Here is a 12,143-nt window from a genome sequence, read left to right as displayed (position 1 = left end):
AAAATATGTATTTAAAACCAAACAACAGCGAACGCAATTAAACAAAAACAAAAATAATAATTAAGGAAAATTACTGAGATGCAAAAAGAGAAACCAACAATGTTTTCATGATAATTTTATTGAGGCGGAGTTAATCTTTAAAGCTGTTTAAATTTTTTGCTATGAAAACAGTCGAAAAACCATATAATTTTAAATTGAAGTGAAGGGAAGAGGTTAATACACTTTTTATTCATAATTAAATTTATGAAAAACTGTTATGTGAATATGTTAGTCTTTTTTTTATTCATAGTTAATTAATTTAAAAAAAAAAATAGTATTGCATATTTAAAGCAATTTTGATATGGGGAATTTGTTTAACTTGAAGATTTATTTCCCTTGCAATATCGTTTAAATCAAATCTGCTCAACAGCACTTGCATCACATCACATAACATTTTTCATATTTTAGTTTTTTTCCAACTAGTTAGCAGTGTTTGAGCTTGGCCAATTTACTTTGTCTCAGCCATTAACCAAATACAAGAAACGGTTTTTTCTTTTCCACCTATTTTTCCCATTAAAATCAACTAAGACAAAGAGTGTGGGGCCAGGTCTTCTTTTATTTCTCATTAGCTGGCTTAAAGTTTCCTTTTCTTTGCACAGTCGTTTTTCCACTGTTTTCTGGCTTGGCTTTTTCACACGCTTCGTTGGCAAGTTTATAAAAAAATCATAAAATTAAAAGAAAGAAATAAAGAAAAGCGACTTGAAAATGCAAATAGAAAAGGTTGCACACACACACACACACACACACACACACACACACACCAAACAAAAGCCACAAAAAATAATCATAAAAAGTTGACAACTTGTTGACCCCTTTGTTGTGTTTGTTGCTATTGGGGATCACATTCGTTGCGGGTCATAAAATACAATTTTTAAAACGCACCATTTCGTTATCAATGTAAATTTACATCGCCTCTCTATTTTTACAAAAACATTCGGTTGCAACAGCCAAAAAAAAAATAGGTGGAAGTTTAAATTGAATTTTGGATTTTGGATTGAATTGAAGGAAATCAGATGTCTTTAATTTGTACTTATTTCTCTGCCGTAGTTAATACCTTACAAAATTTGAGATATATTAAGAACTGGTTTTTTGGTTAATAACCAAAAAAGATTTTTAAAATTAATTTAATTATTAAAATATTTTAAAACCGAAAATATAACAATTATTTCCAAGGCTTAGTCATCATTAACTACCCTAGTTAGTAAAAATTTAAGAAAACAGCTTTATTTTATACCGCACTAAAAACTGGCTTTAAATGTGTTCATAGTTACTGCATATATATTGAATGTTTTTTCAAACATTTTTGCATGATATTTTCAGGCAGCAGTGGCTTTAAATCTTCGATTCCCGTTGCTGACATTGGTCGTTTTGCTGCCGCAGTTGTGTGTTGCTGTAATTTTCGCATAAATTTCCAATAATTTATGCAATGGCTTGCATTGTTGTCGCTCTCGTTGCGCCGATGCCTGAGTTTCAGTTTGAGTTTGAGTTTGACTCCAAGAGTCTCAGTCTCAGTCTCTTCGGCCATTTTCCTCCGCTTGTTTATCGGATTTTTTATTGTCATTTGTGTTTTTATTGAACAGTTTGTGACATTTTACGATTTTCAAAGTGAAAGGTACATATTTGGTAAATTGCTATGGCCACAAAGAAATTCAACTCTCCGGATACTCGTCTGTGGAGTTTTGCTTCGGTTTAGTTTTGCTTTTGCTTTAAGTTTCGGTACTTGCAACTGCCTTTTTTTTTTTGGTCTTTACCAAACTCCATTCCTAACTGGTTTTTCCCCCTGTCCCCCTTCCCGTTTTTCCAGGGATGAGTTCAAGCCGCTGGCGGCTTGTTGAAAATGGGGAAAATTGCGCTTTATATATGGTCCATAAAAGTTAATAAGTAACCGCAGTCGGAGTAGCAAGTGCCAGTCACGAAACTCTTTTTTTTTGTCTCGATTTAAATCGCAATGAATCGATGGCAAGCCTTCGACTATTCATACGGTTTGATACTCACGCGTGAGACACGCCATTTTTTTAGGGATAATTCTTAAAGAAATTAATTTAACTTAAGAAAGAAGAAAGAAAGAAATTAATTTAATTTAACTTTTAAGTTCGAATTATTTTAGAAATAAAAATGTGGTAATCCTTAAGAATATTAAAGGAAACATTTTGCAAACAAATTAGGTTTTAACTACTTATTAAAAAAAAATAAATAAATTGATCAGCTCAAATCTTAACATTTTTAAAAGAAAATAGTTTACTTAAACTTGTAGCATTGCTAACTTCTTGCCCAAACCAAGAACTATTCACGTTCATGGCAACTTTTTCGACCGAAGATGAAAGTTCTTCATTTGCTCCACTCTCACCGTGGCAAAACATTAAAGTCAATTACAGTGAGACCCCCGCTACAAAGTTTGACGCTAATTTTGGTCACGTGTGTCACACACAAAAATAAAATCACAAAAATAATTGTTCAACTTAAATGTGTGCGCTAAATCCAAAAGCAAAAAAAAATTTCCTTTTTTGGCAAGCGCGAAAATCAAAACACAATTAAATGCAAAACAAAAAATTGAATTGAGCAAAAAGCGAATAAAAGAAAATAAATATAGAAAGGAGCCGGCAAAGAAGTTGCATCGAAAGGTAAACAAACTGAAGAATGATTTGGCGGCAAGCCAAAAATTAACACAAAATATCTCAAGAAAACGACGGAAGGCGACAAAATGCAATGGCATATTAAAAGGAATATGGCGGCAATATCTTCAACTCGATTTGCATATTGCAAGAAGAGGAGAGTGCGACAAAATTGCACAAAGAAAATAAATATTTGTGCGAATCGAAAATTGATTTTGGCAGAAAAAAAGAGACGAGAAAATCATCACAAAATTTGATGAAGTAAAAACGACCATAAAATTCGCAATGTGCTTTTATTAGAGTGAAAAACTTGATTGGAAAATCTATTTTAGTTGATCTCATTTAAATTAAATTTCTTTGAAAATAAAATAAAGTTACTACTTACCAAATCCAATTAAAAACAAGTCGATTTCCTTATCCTGGAATGAGCTGCAAAGAATAAATATATTTCATTAGTTAAATTAAAATTGAATTAATCAAAAGAGCAAAATAAAATCCAATTCCTAACCTACACCAACCCAATTCTTATTTTCGCTTTAAAAGGAAACCCTAACCAATTTGCATAAAAAAAGGTTAAGCAACAAATGAAGCAACGAAATGCATGGAGTAAATCATATTAAAGGAAACCAAACCCGAAACGGAACAAAACCACGAGGGGAAGGAAAACAACAAACAAATAAATCTAAAAGAATGCAGAGGCGTGGAAAGAGGGGGTGGCGTTAGTGGTGGATGTGGTTGGGGGAGGGGGGTTCTACCATTGTGAGGTAAACATGATGTTGCAAGTGTTCAATAGGACAGCGAGTTGGGGGGAGTGGCAGATTCCAGAGTGGATAGGTTGGATTATGGCTGCAAAAACTAACAAACCATAAAAATCCGCACATAAATTACAAGACAGAGGCGAAGGAAAAAGTGGGAGTATGGAAAAAACAGGAAAAAAATAGCTGTCAAGGATTTTGTTTTAAAAATATTATAAAATTTAAGAATTTTGTAATGCTTAAACTGATATTCCATTTTCAACTAACTTCTTTGTTAAAAAAAGAAATCAACAATTTTTTATTGCTTTTATTTTCAATTGCAAATAACACCGATATTTAATTATATTGACATAATAAAAAAAAATGTAAATGTAATTTTTCCCAGTGTATCGATAGTCGAAGAAGCAGCAGCTGCGCCGACGATGGGCAACATACGCAAATGCAAGCAGTAGAAATTTATGAGCACCCGTTCACAGGCAGCGACGAGGATCCGCCGACAAAACTGCCACAAGTGGCCAAAAAGATAGAAGCCAGCAGGAGAAAAGTGGAGGAACATGATGATGGTAGTGGTAGTGGTAGCCAAGTATACATACATAAGACCCCGGCCAAGTGCAATGACAAAGGCAAATAAATTACAGCATCATTTGCAGGCAAAAGCAGCCGACAAAGTGGCAAGGAGCAGGACCAAGAAAAGTTTAACTGCCAAAGATTGGGCAACAACAAAAAAAATGAAAAAAAAACTGGGGGAAAAAAATAAAAAACCAGACCCCAACCAAAGGAGAAATAATTACAAGCGTTACTTTCTTCAGACAGCCGCATCCTCTTTCTCCTTTTCTCCAGTTTACCCTTCTCTTAACTTTAGCATTAATCAATTGTAATTGCATTTTGCCCAAAAAAGAAATTAAAAACGAATTAAAAAAATTAACTGATTTTTACAAACTATTGATCAGACTTTGGTTAATCAAGAAAAACAGTTTTTAAGTTATTTTTATTTTAATTTAACATAAACCAAAATTTCCTTTACGTAATATATTAACATTTTGTACACGTAAAAAAAAGTTTTTATGTTTTTATTTTTAATGCATATTTGCAAACCACCGTTTTACTTCCATTGTTTATTTATATATTGTAAAATGTATTTTGACATCAAGCATATTTGAAGCACCTTATGAAGGTTTTAAAATCGGTTAAAATCGGTATTCATTCCATATAAAAAGTTAATAATTTGATTATTTTTGCTAGGAATCCTGAATCCCTCGTTTCATCGGCAGTTACAAATTATGAATCACTTGGGAGACTCCATCACCATTTTGGTATGACAACAATACAAACAGAAATTAAATTATTTTTTTTCCTTTTTTTTTCTTATTTTTTTATTTATTTTTTTTTTTTTGTAATTGAGCCCGCATTGTTGGAATGATTGTTGGGAACGGGTTCGCGCTCTTGTCTCGGGACTTTATGATGTTTTATTGCTTCTTCTTTTCCAACTACCGCCACTTCAGATTCGTTTTCTTGTTGCCCTGAAAGGGTAAGGTCCCGGACAAAAATATTAAATTATTTTTATTCAAAATTTAACGGCTTTTACATAGTGAAAATAAGTGATTTGTTTGTATTCAGAATTATTAAAATAATATTTAAGGTTGTTGTTAAATGTTGTAGACCATTTTTTGTAGGTGCAATTTTTGTAAAACAAGTACTTGCTAATTTCAACCATATCCATTTTTAAATGAGTAATGAAAACTGGTAAACTTTTCTAGATTTCGTCAAGTTTTTTCAGTTTACAACTTATGACGCGGACTGTATTGGGTACACTCCCAAAAGTTATCTTGTCGGCAAAAGTCTTTGGCTTGGAAAAAAGCATTTTCAAGTGCTTTTTTCGCATTTGCCGCTTGACTGATGCCTTGTTGTTGTGGAAATTTGCTGTTATAGTTGTTGTTAAAAAAAAAATTGGTGTTGCAATTTTTGTTGTTGTCGTACATGTTGTTGTCGTACATGTTTTGCTGATATTGTTGTTTATGTTTCGGCTTGTTTAGTTGTGTTTTCTCCACATTTTTGTGTATGTTTATTTTTTTGTAATATTACGTATACGTCTGCCCAACTATTGTTGTTTTAATTGGCCCCATGTTGGTGTGGCTTTTCGTATTATTTTTGCAGTTTTATTGCATTTTATTTTTGTTATTGTGCCCTGCTCAAATTGCAGGCACATACGTCTGGCGATTATTAACTTGCAGATTGCACATTTTACAGTCAATTTGGTGCGCAAATCGAGTTTGTGTTTTTTGCTCCCTTTTTTTCAGTTTTCACCCCTCTCCATTTTCATTTTTCCATCGCCAGCTTCTTGCTCTGTTTCCCCCCGAACTTTATGTGCAATGTCTTTTGCTGGAGTAAAGTTGTGAAAAAGTTCACTGCACCAGGTGCATATTCTTCAGAATATGTTTTTGAATGATTACAATGTGCAACATGGATTATTAAAAAAAAATTAACTGTAATATATATATATATTAGTGTTATTATTTGACTTCAGAATCTTTAACATTTAAAAAAACATTAAAATTGGAAAAAAAATTTAATTCCATTATGTTTTTAAATAAAATTGTTGCCAAAGAAAACTAAAGAAATCTAAATGCGAACTTTTTAAACCCAATGACCAAAATGATTTACCAGATACACTTAAACTTTAATTAATCAAGGCAATAAAATATTTTATGATCTAGCCTTTGTAAAAATATGTTTTCAAATAAAATTGTAACCAAAGAAAAACCAAAAAAAATTGTAACGCTAACTGATTAGACTAAATAACCACAAGTGTGAGCCAGATATACTTTATTTTATGGTTGTAATACGGTTCCTTTTCTAACCGGGCTCTACTGTGATGTCCAAAAGAGCCGCCGACACAAACAAGCCTACAAATCTCCCATAATAATAATTGATAAACACTCGACAGGTTCATGAACCCCATACACGCACACAAATATAACCAAAACGAAGACAACAAAAAATAATACTATAAGTAAAAAAAAAAATAGTAAGGAGAAGTAAGAGACAAGGGAGATAGAGCTGGCAGAAACTTCATCGTTTAGTCATTTTGCTGAATTTCATATAATTATTTTTAGCTTCAGTTTTTCTGCCTTGAATCGTGAGTCACGTGGCGGGGGGATTCCCCTCGCTGCCTTCCCTTTGCCAAATGGTCTTTTAATTGTTTAGCAAAAAGATGGAAGAAAAGAGAGCAACTCCGATTCGCTGGCTATTAAAGTAATTATGGAAAGTTGATGATTTTTACGCATTTGGCGAAGTAAATTGATTTTGATAGTTTATTTTAAATATTCCCAGACTCAGCTGGAAATTTGCGTTGTTTTTTTATAAGGGTGAGACTTTGAAATGCACTAAAATCATCGTTGTAAACAGTGCATATACACGGAGAAAAACAAATAAAATATACTCATTAATTAAAAAAATAATGAAACTAAAAATACCTACATTTTTAACCGCTGATCATTGAAAATTAACAATAATGTTTTATTTTTTATTTTCAATACATTATGATTTTCAGTGCTTTCATTTTAATTATATTTTCATTTTATATTTATTTTAATCAGTCTCAAGTTATGATAATTAAGATGAATAAAATAAAACAAAGATGATATGCAAAAATGGAAAACAATCTCCCACAGATATATGGTTTTTTTTTTGCTTTGTTATGCGCTCTGTGGGAATTTTTTTTGTAACCGGTCATGGGCCAAAGCAAATCGGTTTTGAAATGCAATAAAGCGTGATTTTCCAAACTGAAGCGTAACGAGCAACGAACGAGCAGCAACAAAGGCAGCACGCACATATATACATGGATCGAGTTATATATACATTCAAATACATAGGTACACATGGGTACATTGCAAAATAAACACCTGAAGCGAGACAGATAGGGCAACAACAATAGCAAACACAATTCGTAGGGCCAAAAACTTTATCTCTTTGTAGCCCCCAGGGGCGAAAAGGGGTTAAATGGAGGATGGGTAAGGGGGAAATCGAAAGTGAACCCAACCCTATATATCATCTCAGCCAAAACAAACCTAACTAACCCACAAAATCAAGGTGATTTTGTTCGGTCGAATGCAGCAGAACAAAGTGGCTAAAAAAAAAAGAGAAAATGCAGATGGAAAACATTAAAACATTTTAAAATTCATGTGGAAATTGTGTGGAAACGTTTAACGAAAAAGTAAGCCAAAAAAGTTTCTATAAAAAGCAATCCACAAACAATTATTAATTAACCACTTATGAAATGCATCATCAAACAGATGATCGGGCATTAAGTTGATATGATAAATGATAGCAAGACACAATCAATGTAAACAATTACGTAATCAATCAGATAAAAACTTGATTTTCACAAATCTTTTTTATCAATTAAAATTGTTCAATTGTGTTTTGGATTACAGTATCAATAAATAAGTGGTATAAGCGATAACCAAGTGTGATAGTATTTCTGGTATAACAAATCGATAAGCAAAGCTCAAAAATCAATTTAGTCACCAGACACGCAAAAATTTATATAATTAATGATTTTAAGCCACATCCGATTATAATCGATAGGCAGCAAAGCGATTAGTTCGATATATTAATAATCAAATGAGTTACAGATGCGCAATTATACTGATTAAATTAGATTCCAAGTCGATTAATACCGATAGACAAAATGTAATTAAACAAGAGAATGTAACAGGCGATAATTAATCAAATCTAGATTAGGCAAATGCTTAAGGCTATTTAGCCAGCTCTAGTTTTAGTTGCTTGACCGAGAAAATACGAAAAACTTCTCAAGCCAAACGGGAAAAGCAAAGAAACTGAAACAAATTTGTACTGTATTCACGAAACTTTTCCTTTGGCCAAAAGCAACTTTTGCGCAAAGCAAATTCGATACTTGCAGTTGTTGAGGTCCTGCTCACGCCTGCTCACGCATTTCGAATTCTCTTAGATGACAATAAACAGATATTCAGATACAAATGCGAAGCTTATCAATGGAAATGGAGGGCGGGGAAAAGGGGGAGTGGCAGGCAGAAAGTGAGTGCTTATCGGGCTTATCATGCGTAAATGATAAATGGAATTGAACCGTACATTTTATGGTACTCGGTGCTGCTGCTTTTTTCTCGGTTTTCGGTTTCGGCTTGTGGGTTTTGTGATTCTCAGTCGTATTTTTCTTTTTTTTTTTTTTGCTTATCGGTTCGTTTGCATTGTTAAATCTCCAAAAACCAGACGACAAACAATTGCAACATTGAAAAATGTTAAATTAAATAAATAACTAGGAGGAGGTGGTTTGTCTGCCTGGTTGAGCAATTTCCAAATGGAAGATTTCTGTGACCGAGGGTCACCGAGTTGGGAAGTAAATCTATCTTTTCAGCTGGAAGTTGCTCTAAGACAGTAACTTAGTTTGTATTCTTTAAAATCTTAGGGCTTTTCGAGCACAAATCATTTTGAATTTTTGTTAATTTAGGCTAAATAGTTCTATGCATCATATGTTTTCTATATATATAGCAAGCTTCTTTTTATTGGTCTTTGTCTATAGAAAATTCCGTTTGGTCGATAGTCGATATCCAGTTGACATTTAATTTAATACTTTTCCCTTTGGCTCATCCGACTAAGTGGTGGCCTACTGAAAATGTGTCGTGTTTGTCACACATTCTTCCCCGAACTTTATACTTTTGCCCCAACTGTCTGTCAGCTGTCTTGGATTTCGCTTGTGCAGCCACTGCACTCGATTCTCATAATTTGCATTGACCTACACTTGTCTGTAGACTGACATTTGCCATCGGCAGTTGGACATCTCGCAAGAGAGAAAGGGCTGGACTGGATATTCTCCTATTTCTCTGTGCCAGAGCCTTTTCCCTTCATATCTTTCTTTTCTGCCCTTGACACGAGACAAAGCAGCAGTGGAGACGAGTAAGTGAAACAATGCACATGTCACATTTACACAGAGAAAAACGGAATGGTTTCAATGATATAAATGATAAATTTCATCCCTGCTAGAAAACTAAATTGTTATTGCGATTTTAATGTACTAAAAATTACTATATTATTGTTATACATATATTATGTGCGGGAAAATTAGTAAAATACAAAAACATTCATTAAAAAAAAATGTTTAAAGCTATTTACAATTTACTGTTAGAAAGTATATAGAAAACTATATTGACCGCTTTAAAAAAAATTGTTTTAAAAATATATTATAAAATTAACATTGATTGAAGACAGATATCCATTAAAGGTAGGCACAATAAACTATGAAAATATATATGGTAGTTATCCTAGTGAGTTCCCCAATTTATCTCTGTGCGTTGACCACTTAACCCCTTCTTTGAAAATCCCTCCTTAACCATTTTCCCAGGCGGCACTTCATGCAATTGCATATTTCCCTCATTTTTTGCAATTTTGTTGTGGCTGTTGTCATGTTATATAGCACACAATTTACTGGCTCAACTGTTTCAACTTCAATTACAGTTGGACGTCGGAGTTTGGAGACCCGTTTTGTGGAAAGGAATTCCGTGCCTGTCTTCCACTTTTTGCGGTTATGTTTCATTTCTTTTTAACAAACATTCTGTTTGTTTGGAAAAGGAAAACTTTATTGAAACTAAAAATATGTTCATAATGGGGTTCTTCGTCTGCTGAATTACTTTTCTGGTGGACTGCAATCCATGCTGCCTACCGTGGGCATCGGTGGTAGTTCCCATTTTATACAAATTCCTGCGAACCCGTAAAAATCGTGAATACACACACAGCGCCAACCGCATTCGCGAAATTCAAGGATTTTCGTATTTTCATGGAATACTTTTAAAACTTTGTTTAAGGTATTTTGCAGGTGAAACAATATTTTGCAAAATAACTTAAGGGCAAGTTTAAGAACATTGAATGGCATTTGAAGCAACTCTAACAAAAATGGATTTCTTTAAAATGCACTAGGCATTCAAATCGATTGTTCAATACTAAACAAAATATATGAATTTTATGGGCATTTATTTAAATTCACAAATTAAATTCAAAAAATGATAAATTGTAGCATTCGAATAAATACCTAAATCAAGAAATGTTACAATTGAAATCAAATATTTAATTTTTTTTATTTAAAGGTTTTTATTGCCTTACTCGTCACGTTTCGCAATTCAAATGAAATTGAAACTAAATTAGCATAATAGAATTGCTTAACCAAATGAAAATACAAAACGTAATTGATGGTAAATTAAATATCAAAATTACTTGGCTTGTTTTATAAACTAGATTTAATTTTGCCACAAAAGTAATACAATTTAAATACATTTATGGTTAAATTCCAATTGATTTCGGAATATTTTTGCTATTTCATTGGTGACTGATTTATTAATAGTAAACAATCCATCTCTTTGCAACTTCATTCATAATTTTCACCTGAGCTTCACCTCCTCTTTAAGGCCCACTCCTTTTTGAAACAGGTAACGGCTAACTGCGTTGGCAGTAAAAAAAAAAGAAAAAATAAATAAATAAAACATGTTAATTTGCGGGCTACAAAATGCAACCGATGAATGCCTGAGCTTCGTTGTGTGGGCTCAATCTCAATTGATAGGGTTAATTGGTGGGTTAAAAGGGGGGGTGACAAGGCCATTTGAAGTGCCGTCTGTGAATTTTTTTATTTTTAACGTATTCCCAGGGGACTTCCCACTTTCCATGCCCACCAATTTAAACCCCTTTGGATTAATTATTTCCTCGCACATTATGCAATTTTCATTCATTTCCACACACAAATTTTTATTTGCCATATATCATATTATACGTTATTGTTGTTGACTTTGTTGCTGGCTTTCCGCAACAATTCGTTTTTTCCTCAGTTTGATTGAATCATGTCGCGGGGATTTTAATGCAATTTTCCCAGTCCAAGGCCCATTTAATTGGAATTCCAATTTGGTAGCAGCAGAGAACAAAAAATACAAACATCCACAACAGCTATAAAATTGTTTTTCATCTCATTATTGCAAGTGGTCAAAGTAATTCATAACACATACTCGATATTGAAAAAAATGGGGGGAATAATAATTAATTATTTCGGTTAATGGAGGTTTCAGCAAGCTGCGGATTAAGGGTTAGCTTATATAATTTAAGAAAAATGATGAAATTTTAAATTAGGTATTTTCCTTATTTTTTACAATATTTAAGACGTGATATTCTTCATTGCACCATTTAATCGTACTGCACTTTAAATGCACTTTTAAATGGCTCTGAATTAAATTATGTTATTAAGAATATCTTGTGTAATATATGTATATGTTATTCTGAAAGTTAAATACTTTAATAAATTAAAAAATACATGTGTTTAGTTGTATTTTTCCATCAATTAGTAGTAATTACTTCCGAATTTCCACTTCTCTTGATAGCAAATATTTTTTTTATAGTATTTTTTTACATTCAGGTTGTGACCTTGAATTTATCTCTGTTTCCATGATTTATTCCCAAGAATTATTTCTAGAATTATAGTTTCGGCAAATGAAATACATCTGAAATGGGGGGAAAATCTCTTAAAGCAATCCACTCTGGCTTTTCCTCCTACTGTTTTTCTGTGTTTTATTCGACAAATCTCTTCCAACATCTTTTGCCATTTTTTCCCCAAACCCAAGAGTTCCCTAACCAACCAACTCACATTGCAGCAAAATGTGCGGAAAGCTGAGTCAATTTGCTGACTTACACAAAAAGTGCATATGCGCAACCATTCTGGCGCCCCGGT

At 32.9% G+C, this 12,143-nt stretch overlaps 1 protein-coding gene across 2 annotated transcripts in view; it reads right to left on the bottom strand.

The window, feature by feature from the left end:
- Nucleotides 1-12,143, bottom strand: part of LOC108137289 — a 56,143-nt gene that overhangs the window by 38,997 nt on the left and 5,003 nt on the right. For both annotated transcript variants that reach the window (XM_017258907.2, XM_017258908.2), the window contains exon 3: nt 3,037-3,080. The gene's annotated coding sequence lies outside the window, so the exon portion shown is untranslated. The remainder of the gene's footprint in view (nt 1-3,036; nt 3,081-12,143) is intronic.

Source organism: Drosophila elegans, unplaced genomic scaffold, assembly GCF_018152505.1.
Source record: "Drosophila elegans isolate 14027-0461.03 unplaced genomic scaffold, ASM1815250v1 contig_149, whole genome shotgun sequence".
In the NCBI taxonomy this organism is placed as follows: domain Eukaryota; kingdom Metazoa; phylum Arthropoda; class Insecta; order Diptera; family Drosophilidae; genus Drosophila; species Drosophila elegans.
This window is presented reverse-complemented; position numbering and strand designations above follow the sequence as displayed.